Raw genomic sequence first — 13,752 nt, forward strand, 5'->3', positions numbered from 1 at the left:
AAGCCTGCAAATAGGTCCATATCTCTCACCGTGCACAAAACTTAAGTCCAAGTGGATCAAAGACCACAACATAAATCCAGTTACCCTGAACCTGACAGAAGAGAAAGTAGGAAGTAATTTTGAACACATTGGCGTCGGAGATCACTTCCTAAATATAACACTAGTAGCACTGACACTGAGAGAAACAATTAATCAATGAGACCTCTTGAAACTGAGAAGCTTTTGTAGGGCAAAGGACATGGTCAACAAAACAAAATGACAGCCTATAGAATGGGAAAAGATCTTCACCAACCGCACATCTGACAGAGGGCTGATATCCAGAATATATAAAGAACTCAAGAAATTAGACTTCAAAATAACCAACAGTCCAATTATTTCTCTTTTTCATTGGGTCCTGGTGAAAAAATTCAGCCAAGATCCTACATCACTGGAATTCCTCTGGAACACTCTCTCCAACCCTCAGAAAACCCTTAGCCTTGCATTTTTGGAGTTTAAATCCCCCACTTTTGCTATGATCCTGGCTTATCTCTCAGTCCAAGGATTAAGGGGAAAACCTATTTTGGCAGGAAATAAAGATTATTTAATTTGACTCAACATATTTTAGTCAAATTAATTAATATTAAGATGAATAAAAAGTCTTTATATTCTTTAAATTAATGTTAAAAGCAAACTTTCAATATCATTTGTTTAAGACTAACACTGTGTTTACTGTGATTAAATAGAAATTCATGAACCAGGCATGATGTGATAGTCTATGGCATTGATCAGAGTAGTCTGAAGGCAGAGACTGACTCAACTCTGCGAGTCTGAGGCTAACTTGGTCCATACAGTAACTTTTAAGAGAGCCAGACATGCAGAGTGGAAAGCTGTCAAAAATGAAAGAAAGATGTAGAAATGAAATCATGATTACCTCTTGAATTCCTGCTAAAACCTTTCAGATGCCAAAGCTTTAGAGAATGAACTAGTATTTCAGCGCTTTTCTGTCCTCTTTAAGAAAGTAACTGGGATGGGATGGAGTAGTGGTTCAGCAGTAAAAGTTGCTGAATACCTTCCCAGAAGATTGGCATCCAATTTACTACATTCATAGGGTACCTGACCACAGTTGGTAACTCCAGTTTACACTTATTCAGGAGATCCAATAGCCTCTTCTGACCTCTGAGGGCACCATAGGCTCATGGTGCACAGACCCACCTGTGTAACAGGGCCCAGACATTACTGGGGCCGCACACCTAAGTACAGCTGTCTCCATGACAGAAGTACTGTGCATGGTGTAAAATCCAGCATTTTTGGAAAAAAACAGCAATCCCCTGTGATAACAAAAAGGAAGGCTTAATCTACCTAAGTCCACAGCTCTAGGAATACCTCTAAATGTTCAAACCTTGCTTGAAATACAGTAACATTTTGGCTTCTGTAGTGCCACTTCTGGATAATTGTTCTTGTTAATTGAAGAGTGTGAACCCAGAGTATGGTTTTTGTGCTTAAAAGTTCACCCTAAGAATGGCCGTTTGCTGCACCAGAATCCAGAAGTTGTGAACACTGAGATCCCTGACAGAGAAAGGAAGACACCTCTTCCAGGATCATGTTAGTATGAAGATTTAGTGTAAAACCCTGAAAAGAGGAAATAACAGCTGTGTAGTAATGGACGCCATCCCTATTTTATTTAAGATGAGCCACAGTAAGAAAAATACACTTGTGCTGGTTATTCTAGTTTCCAACTTAAAAAGACATGGAATTTACTAAAACCCTAAAATGGAGGGCACACAAGAGAGAAGTGTTTTCCTTCAGTTGAAGTAGTTAAGATCCAATTCAAGTACAGACTTTGGAGGTAAAAAGACACAAATATTTAATACGGATCTCAAGGTCTGAAGACACACACCTTTAATCCAGATCTTAAAGCTGGAAGACACACCCTAAATTGGGCCACACCCCCTGCTGGAAGCATTTAAAAGGACATGGAAGCAGGAAGCTCTTGCTATTTGCCTGCTTGCCCTCACCTTGCAGCAAGTCCAACCCTTCCCTGGCATTAGAGAATGTTTAGAACTCTAGTATACACTGAAGACTAGTGGACACATCCAACCTCCTAGACTGAGTAAGTACTGGAATATTGGACTTTTCCTTCACAGCTAGCCAATGGGAGATTAGCAGTTCTGCAGACCTAAGTCATTCTAATAAATCCCCTTCCTTCATACACAGAGAGATTCCTTATATATGTTCTGTTACTCTAGAGAACCTAGTACAACATTGTTTGATATGAGTGCATAAAATTTTCCAAAATATTCAACAGCTGTGTTTAATTGTCAAAATCATTTACCTATTGACCTAAGATTCAATCTAGACAAAAAAAATGGAGTGATGTAAGAGGTCCTAGTAGCACACACTGACTTCTCTGAAATTAGTATTGAAATCTGTATAGAAAATATCTGAGATCCAAATTTCAAGCCCCGTCTAACAGAGAATACAGGAAAAACAAAAACATAACATCTAATTCATGTCTGTTATTGTGTCTCACAAGGTGAAGAGAAAACAATTGCTAGTTCTTCATTTTTGGATCCACTTTAAACTTCAAACTACCCCCAGGAGAAATGGCAGGAGATGGGACAGCCCAGAGATGGGACCACACTCAAATCAGCCTTCAGAATTTCTCCTACATGTGGACCATCAGCAACTTCCATTCTATTGTGGAGGAAAGGCTAGGAAGCCTTAGAAGCCCGACGTTTTCAATAGAAGCCAATGACAAATGGTGTTTGTCAGTAATCCCTAATGGACTCGATGAAGTAAGTGCAGATTACCTGTCAGTTAATCTAGTTTTGCTCAGCTGTCTAAAGAGTCATGTTTGGGCAAAGTTCCAGTTCTGGATCATAAGCGACAAAGGAGAGAAAAAGCAAATCAGGAGGAGAACAACAGCATTTACTTTTGTGCCAGGCCTTGGTTATGGATTCAAAAAATACACCCTACGAGATTTCCTCCTGTCCCATGCACCTCGTCTTCTCCCACATGATCAGCTCACCCTCCTGTGCATGGTGAGCGTGATCAAAGACTCCTTCAGCATTTCTGACCAGAACAGGAAGACAGGGATTCAAGTTCCAAGATGCACATTGGCAGATGAGCTAGGAGAGCTATGGGAGAATTCCTGATTCACAGACTGCTGCCTGGTGGTAGCTGGCCAGGAATTTTGCGCTCACAAGGCCATCTTAGCAGCTCACTCTCCAGTTTTCAGAGCAATGTTTCAACATGACATGGAGGAGAGCAGAAAGAATCGTGTTGAGATCCCTGACCTGGAGCCACAAGTCTTCAAGGCAATGATGAACTTCATTTACACAGGAACAGCACCAGACCTGGACAGCATGGCAGATGCTCTGCTGGAAGCTGCTGACAAGTATGGCCTGAAGCGTTTGAAGGTCATGTGTGAGGATGCCCTCTGCAGGGAACTCTCTGAGGAGAATGCTGCCCATACTCTTCCTGGCTGACCTCCACAGCTCAGAGCAGCTGAAAACTCAGGCAATGGATTTCATTACAGCTCATGCTTCTGAGGTCTCTGAGACCTCAGGCTGGAAGGCAATGGTGGGCTCACATCCTCGTTTAGTGGCTGAAGCACAATGTTACCTGGCTTTTGCTCATCTCCCTTACCTGAAGCCCCCTTTCAAATGCTTGAAGCAATCCTAGGACTTGGTCAGCTGTGACCTACAATTCTCTCCCTGAAGCAGCAGATTGTGTTGTTACCAGTGACACCTGGCTAGACTATGGGATGTATGAAGCATTTCCAGTGAAACTAGGAAAAGTCAGCATGGTGGCTCAGGCTTTAATACAGCTGAAAATGAGGTGATTGTCAGGTTCAGGGAGGGGAAGTGCTGAGCTATGTTGTATACACTACCCTGTTACTGTACTGGTTTGATTTTTCTCTCCAATGCGTTGGGAACTGGAATACATTTTAGTTGCGGTCCCAAGCACATTACAACAGGGTTTCTTTGGAGCAACTTGTCTGTATTGGAATGAGCAGAAAATATTGTGAAGGACTCAGAAAGAAGAAAATAAACGTGACTATTTGGTTACAAGAGAAGGGGAAGAGAATTAAGGTATTTTTCTCCAAACTCAGTTTGTGGGACTGGAGAGATATCTCAGTTGGCTAATGCAATTGTTGTTCTTGCACAGGACCCTTGTTCAGTCCTCTTCTTTTCTCCATGGGCACATCCCTCTCTGTAGACTGTACCTACCCAAATAAAATATCAAATGAATAAAAAACTTAAAATCAGCTTGTGGATTCCAGTGGTGTTTCTGTTTGAAGAATGCCATTTTAGTCCATCCAGCACTGCTCAGCTTTGGAAGTGTGTGCAGAAATCACACACACACACACACACACACACACACACACACACACACACACACACACACATCAACCCCCAGTTTGCTCATGTATCTCGCATCTATTTCTCTGTTTTTGTTGGGCAATCCTTGTTACTTTCTTAGGGTCCTGTTTACTAGCCTCCCAGGAATTGTGAGCTGCAGTCTGGTTATCCTTTGTTTTACATCTAGTATTTACTTAAGAGTGAGTACATACCATGTTTGTTTTTCTGAATCTGGGTTACCCACTCAACATGATATTTTCTAATTCCATTGATTTGCCTGCAACCCTCAGGATGTCATTGTTTTTCTCTGCTGAGTAGTAATCCATTGGGTGTATGTACCACATTTTCTTTATCCATTCTTCAGTTGAAGGGCATCTAGGTTTTTTTCAGGTCCTGGCTATTATAAATAATGATGCTATGGTCATAGGTGAGCATGTGTTCTTATGGTATGATTGAGTATTACTTGGGTATATGCCCAAGAGTGGTATAGCTGGGTCTTGAGGGAGGTTGATTCCCAATTTTCTAAGAAAACGTCATATTGATTTCCAAAGTGGGTGTGCAAGTTTGCATTCCCACCAACAGTGTAGGAGTGTTCCCCTTGCTCTACATTTTCTCCAACATATGCTGTCTTCAGTGTTTTTGATCTTAGTCTTTCTGAGGGGTGTAAGATTGTATCTCAGAGTTGCTTTGATTTGCATTTTCCTGATGATTAAGGATATTGAGCAGTTCCTTAAATGTCTTTCAGACATTTGGGCTTCTTCTCTTGAGAACTCTGTTTTTGGATCCTGGGTCCTATGCTAGGCCACTTTGCTCAGCCTTGGTGTAGAGATGAGGGGACTGCACTGCCTTGGCTGTGTCTCTCCAGCTGGGCTGACTCTGCAAGGGAGACCTTGCCTTGGAGGAGGTGGGAATGGGGCTGGATTGGGGGGAGACTTGGGGCTTGCAGAATGAAGGATGAGGGAATACATGGCTGATATGTGAAATTAAATGAGTTGTAAAATTATATATATATATATATATATATATATATATATATATATATATATATATGAAACTAACAGTAACACATAAAAAACATGCAAACACCCCCCCACAGACACAGAGACAAAAACAAACAGAGAGAAATACTCGACTTCTTATGGAAAAGAACAGATACTCAACTTCATATGGAAAACAAAAAAACTTAGGATATCTAAAACATTCCTTTATAATAAAGCAGTTTCTGGAGGCATCACCATCCCTGACTTCATTCTCTGTTATATAGCTATAGTAATAATAAAAAAAAAGCTTGGTTCTGGCATTAAAACCGAATTGAAGATCAATAACATTGGCTTCTGGTGAGAAAGTTCAGTCAACAAGCTACACTTGTTCCATTCCTGGAGTGAGAAACTATATTAAAAATCTTGTAATTGAGACCCATGCAGGAGTCAGTTCCCCATTGAGAGAATTGCTCCCACTCTGCAGAAGCATGCTCATGGAAGCTCAGAACTTACAGGTAGAGCACATTTCTTACAAATGAGGGTTCTTGTAGGTATTGTCTACCTTCATTACAAGTGACATATTTGAGGGGAGGAGTTTTCTGCCAACCATGGCCCTTAGCACATACAGAAAAGTCACAGAGGCTACTAGTTAGCCATCTGCCAAAGGCTCCTAAATGAGGAACCAAAAATTCAGAGATCAAAACCAATTGATTGATTTATCCTGGATTGAGGGATGAGCAGCATCAGAGCCAGATTTCAGGAGAGCTAGGCTGGGAACTGCTGAGTTGATTGAATCACTGAAGGTATTTCCTAGTCCTCTAGGCTTAGTGAGTCAGCTCGTGGATTCCAGTGGTGTTTCTGTTTGAAGACGACCATTTTAGTTTATCCTGCTGTGCTCATCTGTGAAAGTTTGTGCAGTGTCTTCACACACACACACACAAACACACAATGAGACAATACCTAATGAAATTCTGTTACACTCAGATATTGGTGTTTAGTACAATGGACATCAGCTGGGATTTCTCCAACAGCTATTGAGAGCAGATACTGAGATCCACAGCCAAATATTAAGCAGAACTCAGTGAACCTCAAGGGAGAGGGGAAGGCAGATTGTAGGAAGCATCAAAGACACAGGGGGAACAGAACTCACAAAGTCAACTAAACAAGCTTCATAGGGGCTCAGAAACTGTAGAGGCAATCACAGAGCATGCATGTGTCTGCACTTAGTCCTTTGTGTACATGCTGTGGTTGTTTAGCTCATGGGATTTGTGGGAGTCCTAACAGAGGGAGTGTGGTGAGTGCTGACCTGTTTGTCTGATCTTGGGAACCTTTTCTCCCTTCTGGGTTGGTTCTCCAGTCTTGATATGAAGGTTTGTGCCTACTATTATTACATTTTGTTTTGTTGTGTTCAGTTGATAGCCCCCAAAGACCTGTGCTTTTCTGTAGGGAAATAGAGGAGTCGTATATCTCTGTGGAGTGGAGGAAGGGAGACTGTGTTCAAATGGGAGTGTATGAGAGAAGAAAAATAAAAACAAAAAAGGAAATAAAGAAAAATTGGACAGACATTTGGGGAAGAAATATTTGGACAGATCTGCAAATCAGCAAAGAATGTGAAAACCCCAGTCCCTTAAATGTGGATGAAAGATACCTTTATCAGAGGAGGAGGTCAATAATCAAGTAGATAATATGACCCACTCTGTGGACAGTCAGACTCGTTAACTAGCCATCCTCATTATTATCCAATGGGCCCATGTATAAAGTAGCTATTGTATCTGAGATGGGGGTTATGCATGGATTGACAACATGGATATCCACTCATCAAGAATGACCTGGTTACAGCTGCTGCTGAATGCCCGATCTGCCAACAACAGAGACCAACACAGAGCCCCAGATATGTCATCGTTCCCCGGTCTGACCAGGGAACCAGGTCATGAAGGATGAATACATTGGACTACTTCCTCTGTGGATTGGACAACACAATGTCCATCATGAAGGAGATACTTATTCTAGTTATATATTTGCATTTCCTGCCTGTAATGATTTTTACCACAACTATCATGCAGCGTCTAACAGATTGTCTTCTCAACTATCATGGTATTCCACACAGTATACCATCTGACAAGGATACTAAATTCTCATTCAGAGGTACAACTCTGGCCCACAATCATGCATTCCACTGGTTGTACCAGATTCACAGACTTATTGGAGCCGCTGTTAGGAACTTTTGAAGAGAAAGTTACAGAGCCAATGAAGTGGCAGCCACTTGGAGGGTTTTTGTAGGATTAGTCAGGAGGCAGGTTTCTCCATAGCCCAGATCCATGGGACCAGGCACCAGGGGGTAGAAAAGGGAATAGTAACACTCACTATCACCCCTGGCAATCTCTTGAGAAAAAATTTCTTCCTGTCTCCATGACCTTAAGTTCTTCTGGCCTGGAAGTTCTGATTCCACCATGATAGGTGGTGTGGGCAGTGCTCCTGTTTGGAGCCACAAAAACAGATCATTGAACCAGAAGCACAGACTTCTCCCAAGCCACTTTGAGCTTCTGATATCCTTAATCCAACAGACTGAGAAGGAAATAACAATGTCAGGTGGGGTGATTGATCAAGATAAACATCAGCCAATTGGATTGTTTCTCCACAATGGAGGTAAGAAAGATTATGGCTGTCAGGCAAGAAATCCTTTATAGCTCCTCATGGTGCCTCATTTTCCAATGATTAAAGAGGATAGGAAACTGTAACTGCCTAATCCAGGCAGATGACAAAAGGTGCAGACACACCAGAAATGAAGAAATATATCACAACTCCAGGAAAGGGGCCAAGATGGGTAGTGATATTCCCACTGAAGGAAAGAACACCAACCCAAACATTTTGAGTCAAATTAAAGAAGCTTTATTTTCTGCCATAATAGGTTTTCTCTCTAATCCCAGGTTTGAGAGGATTGCCAGCAAGATAGGAGATGTGGGGTTTTTATAATCCCAAAAATGCAAGGATAAGTGTTTTCCAAAAGTTGGTTAGGTTCCAGAGGGATTTTGGTGACATAGGACCTTGACTGAACTTTCTCTTCAGGAGGCAATGACTAACAGAAATAGTGTTTGAGAGTATGCATGTCTGGTCGATGAAGAAACTGAAGATTACCTGTCAGTTTACTTACTGTTGCTCAGCTGTCCAAAGAGTCAAGTTTGGGCAAAGACCCTGAATGCACTAGGGCCACTGACACAGACATGGCCCTCAGCAGCAGTCAGGGCCTGGAGGTCTCCATACTCTTTTATTACTTTTATTATAGGTTTGAAGTACAATTTGGAATCAGGAATGGTGATGCTTACAGCAGTTCTTTTATTGTTTTGGAATGTTTTAGCTATCCAATGCTTTCTGTATTTCCATATGATGCTGAGGATGGTCTTTAAAGATATGGAAAGAATTGTTTTGAATTTTGGAGCAGATTGCTTTGAATCTGTAGATTGCTTTTTGTAGAATGGCCATTTTTAGATGTTAATATTACTAATTCATGAGCATCAGAGATCTTTCCATTTTCTGATATCTTCTTCAATTTCTTTGTCAAAGACTTGAAGTTTTTAATTGAAGAGTTATTTATTTATTATTTATATAGTATTGTGTCTGCATGTGTCCCTGCAGGCCAGAAGAAGACACCAGATCTCACTACAGGTGGTTGCGAGCCACCAAGTGGTTGCTGGGAATTGAAATCAGGACCTCTGGAAGAGCAATCAGTACTCTTAACCACTGAGACATGTCTCCAGCCCTGAAGTTTTTTTAATTTAATTTTATTTCACTTATTTTTTTCCATAACAGTTTATTTATTTCTTAAAATCAGGTCATTTTCAATTACATTGTGAGTTTGACATTTTTGATACCCTTCTCGAAAAAACTCCCCCAAATAACAAACAACAACAACAAACCAACAAAATATCCCCAGCTAATGTAAGTATATGCTGTAATCATTGTTTACAATGACCTTCCTGTATATAAACAATCCTCCTAAGTCAATCTCAAAGGTATCATGAGATGCAGGCATTAACCACCACACACAATGAAATACAGCTTTCAGGCTGATTTGGGTTCTTTCTCTTTCTGTTTTTGAATGGGAGTGTCTTTACATAGCCTTGGCTATCTTGGAACCCAATCTAAAGAGCAAGCTGGACTAAAAAATGCAGAGATCTGCCTACCTTAGCCTCCTAAGGGCTGAGATTAAATGCTTGACTCCCTTTTTTAATTCAATTTTTTATTGATTCTTTGTGGGTTTCACATCATACATCCAGGTCCATCCATCTCCCTGACCCATCGTAGCTGCCCTCCACCCTTGGAACCTCTCCCACAAAATAAAACAAAACAAAATTCAAAAGAGAAACCAAAAAATCAAAACAAAGAGAACCAAACTAACTAACATACAAAAATAAAGTCCCAGAGTGGAAGCTGTAGTGTGACACAGTGAGTCACACAGTATACCCTTTAGTCCATACATCTTAACTTGTAAGTGATCATTACAATGAGTCATTGTTCTGGTTTGAGGTCTCTGGCTTCTGCTATACTGTCAATACTGGGCCCTCAGTGAGACTCCTCTTGGATAACCTTCATTGTTGCCTTGTGTCATAGAGATCCTGCATCTTTGAATCTGCAGTTCCAGCCCTTTCACATGCTCCAGCAATTCATACATGAGTTGTGTAAGCTGAAACTCTTGGGGTGGCAGGGTGCAGGTATCCTGACTGCTTGGGAAGTCTGGCTATACCTTGAGCTGCTAAGACAGCTGTGGTGGCTGGAACTGTAATGAAACAGCTCAGCTCTAAAGGAAAAGGTATTTTGAATGCTCATAGAGTCAAGCTATGGCTTGAGCTGCTAGGACAGCTGTGGTGACTGGAGCTGTAATGGAACAGCTCAGCTCTAAAGGAAAAGGTATCTTGAATCCTTGGAGAGTCAGGCTATACCTTGAGCTGCTAGGACAGCTCTAGCTATACCTTGGGTTGGGGTGTAGTGAAGGATGGTCTCCCAGCAAGATATAGCAATCCTGCTATTCTCCTGGAGAACTGCTACAGCTGAGCTTTGCTGAGCCTCCGCTTATGAGGGCTTCTCAGCAGAGCTCTGCTTCTTCTCTGGCCCAAGATGTTGCTTCTTCTGTTTAATTCTGCTAAAAGGGAAACCCCTGCAGAAACATAGCAATCTCCTCTAGCTCCAGAGAAAAGTTTTTACTTTTTCTGTTCTCCCTTGCTCAGTCCCCAAAGGGACTTCTCAGCACAGTTCTTTTGTTCTGCTCTGACTTGCTCAGCTCCCTAAGGGAAAGTCTCTGCAAGTTTTTTTGGTGACAGTCCTCTACAGGACATCTTAGCAAGGTTCCTCTTTTCTGCCCCAGCAAATGAAGATCTTCACACCCAAGAGTTTTGAGAAAGAGATTTATTTGGGAAGGAGAAATCCAAGAGAGTGGCTGCCTCTACCAGGGTGGGAAAGAACAGATGACAACTAAACAGGCAGGTGGTTTATATAAGATTTCTTAGGGGTGGAGTTTCTCCAGGGACAAGGTTTTCTGCTCAGGGACTGGTTAGATTCATTGGTCAGGGGCAGAGATGGCTCTGATTACAGAGCCAAACTGTACTTCTTTTATTGGATTTCTAAGCTTTTTGGCTCTAATTCTAGGGCTTGGGCATATTTCTTTCACTTCTCTGATTCTGTGGATTAAGTGAATTTCTTTGGCACTAGTTTCAGAGTCAGAGCATGTTTCTTTGTTTCTGGGTTCAAGGATAAAGTGTTTCTTTCACTAGATCAGGTCCTAGATTTAGGATATATTTCTTTCCCTGGTTCTGGGCTCCAGGGTCAGGGTGGGTTTCTTTAGCTGGTTCTTTTTCCATACAAGGTGGATGTTGGGGATGGCCAAATTGTAGCCCTGGTTCTGGGCCTGGGTGGTAGCTGGGTTGGGCAGTGTGCCAGCTTTCCCTCATGAACAGGACAGGGCAAGCTCTCCAGCATTGCTTTTCCTACCTCACCCACTGAAGCTCCCAGCAAGGAGTGGGGTCATTTTCCAGCCCTCCTGCCATCAGGACATCTCCCTCTCTCTCTCTCTCTCTCTCTCTCTCTCTCTCTCTCTCTCTCTCTCTCTCTCTCTCTCTCACACACACACACACACACACACACACACACACACAAACACACACACACACACACACATACACACACACACACACACACAGACAGACAGAGAGAGAGACAGAGAGAGACAGAGAGACAGAGAAAGATACACACAAGCACAACCTTCTGACCAACCCCCATCAACAAAGTCAGATCTACTTTGTTGTCCTATTCAGGTACAGGGCCAGTTCTCCTGAGTATTGCAGCTGGTGAGGAGCAGGAACTTAAGCCATAAAAGAAATTACAGAAAACAGCAATACAGTTGACATGAGTAATTCTGTTGTATTTTCTTAAGAATGTGTTCGTACAGATATTTGTGTTTTCTTTCATTTTATTTATCAAATGGTATAACATCCAGTAAGAGATTAGCAATGGCTACCATATTAAATTTGAGATAATGAGGGAACATTCATTAAGAGACATCACCAACTATACTAAATTCATAATGCATTTGTGATTGTTTGGGGGACAGTTATATTAGATGAAATTATAACCTGCTTAAATATATATTGCATTTGCAATTGTATGTGGGATAATTAAATTATGTTTAGGTATAATTATGGTTTTTGCTTTCATCTGGAATTAAGATGGATAAGGAGATATGATTGCGTGTGAAGTTGACAAGGTGTGAACTAGTAAAGGCTATTCTTGGTTGTCAACTTGACTATATCTGGAATTTTTTAAAATCTTAAAATGAAGCCCACACAAGAGGGATTTTTTGATTAATCTGAAGTAGGAAGAATCACTTCTAATCTGGATCTTGAGGTAAGGAAACATACTCCTCTATTCTGGGTCTTGATGAAAGAAGACACACTTTTAATTGGACACCACCTTCTGCTTGGAGCCTATAAAAAGATGAGGAAGAAAAGATTTTGGTCTTTGCCTGCTTGCTCTTTCCAGGTGGCAAGTTTGCCTGCTAGCATAGTCTACCCAGGTGGCTTTGAAACAACCACATTGGCTGCTACTTCTGGAAGTCACCTGTAGATCAAAGCTGAACATGTCCATGGATTGTTTCAGACTTTTCAGAGGGAGTTCCAGGAAGAGACCCTGTGCAGAAGCAAGGGAACTGTATGCTTCAGCCATCAAGTTGGGGTATGAGCCCACCATTGTATTCCAGCCTGAGAACTCGGAGACATCAGAAGCAGGAACTGTAGTGAAATATAGTGCCTGGGTTTTCAGCTGCTCTGCATTGTAATGGTTAGCCAGTATTAGAATGTGGGCAGCATTATCCACAGAGAGGTCCCTGCAGAGGGCGTGCTCAATCATGAACTTCAAATGCTCCAGATCATATTTGACAGCAGCTGCCAGTACAGCATCTACCATGTTGTGGAGCTCTGCTCCCCTCCCAGTGTAAATGAAGCCCATCATTGCCTTGACGACTTGTGGCTGATAAGATAAATAGGAAGATTGTTTAATCTACTTTTAAAAAGGAACTACTGTTTTAAATAGGTTAAGTAATGAAACTTTTTTACCTGAATCTGTCAAATATTAATGGACTGGACATTGTTATTTATTAATGGAGTTTTTTCTCTGAATCTGTCAAATGTTAATGGACTCGACATTGTTAATGTAATTATTGACTATAACCTTCTTTTATTATATTAGACAAAAAAGGGGAAATGTGGTGACATATTGTGTCCACCAATATATTGTGTATCCTAATAAATTTACCTGGGGTCAGAGTACAGAACAGCCACTAGATAGACACAGAAGCCAGAAAATGGTGGCACATACACCTTTAATCCTAGCATTCTGGAGGCAAGATCCATCTGGATCTCTGTGATTTCAAAGCTACACTGGAAACAGCCAGAAATGGTGACACATGCCTTTAATCCCAGGAAGTGATGGCAGGAAGCAGGAGGTATATAAAGTGTGAGGACCAGGAACTAGAGCCTAATTAAGCTTTTAGGCTTTTAGCAACAGTACAGCTGAGATTCATTCTGGAATAGGACTCAGATGCGTCCAGTCTGAGGAATCAGGATCAGCTGAGGAACTGGCAAGGTGAGATGGCTGTGGCTTGTTCTACTTTTCTGATCTTCAAGGATTCACCTCAAAAACTGGCACGGTATTTTTTTTTTTTTTTAATAAGACCTTCTAACAACTTGTGCTGCATGTGGCTCCTGGTCATGGATCTCAACCAGGTTTCTTTGGCTCTCCTCCATGTCATGTTCAAACATGGCTCTGAAAACTGGAGACAGCTGCTAAGATGGCCTTGTGAGCCTGAAAGTCCTGGCCAGCTAGCACCAGGCAGCAGTTTGTGAATGGGGAACTCTGCCAAAGATCTCATAGGTCATCTGCCA

The 13,752-nt window shown here is 41.6% G+C and overlaps 1 pseudogene; it reads left to right on the forward strand.

The window, feature by feature from the left end:
- The first annotated feature begins 2,582 nt into the window (after window positions 1-2,582).
- On the forward strand, window positions 2,583-3,663 carry LOC143274054 (speckle-type POZ protein pseudogene; annotated as a pseudogene).
- Window positions 3,664-13,752: the final 10,089 nt, after the last annotated feature.

This window comes from Peromyscus maniculatus, chromosome 6 (assembly GCF_049852395.1).
Source record: "Peromyscus maniculatus bairdii isolate BWxNUB_F1_BW_parent chromosome 6, HU_Pman_BW_mat_3.1, whole genome shotgun sequence".
Lineage (NCBI taxonomy): Eukaryota > Metazoa > Chordata > Mammalia > Rodentia > Cricetidae > Peromyscus > Peromyscus maniculatus.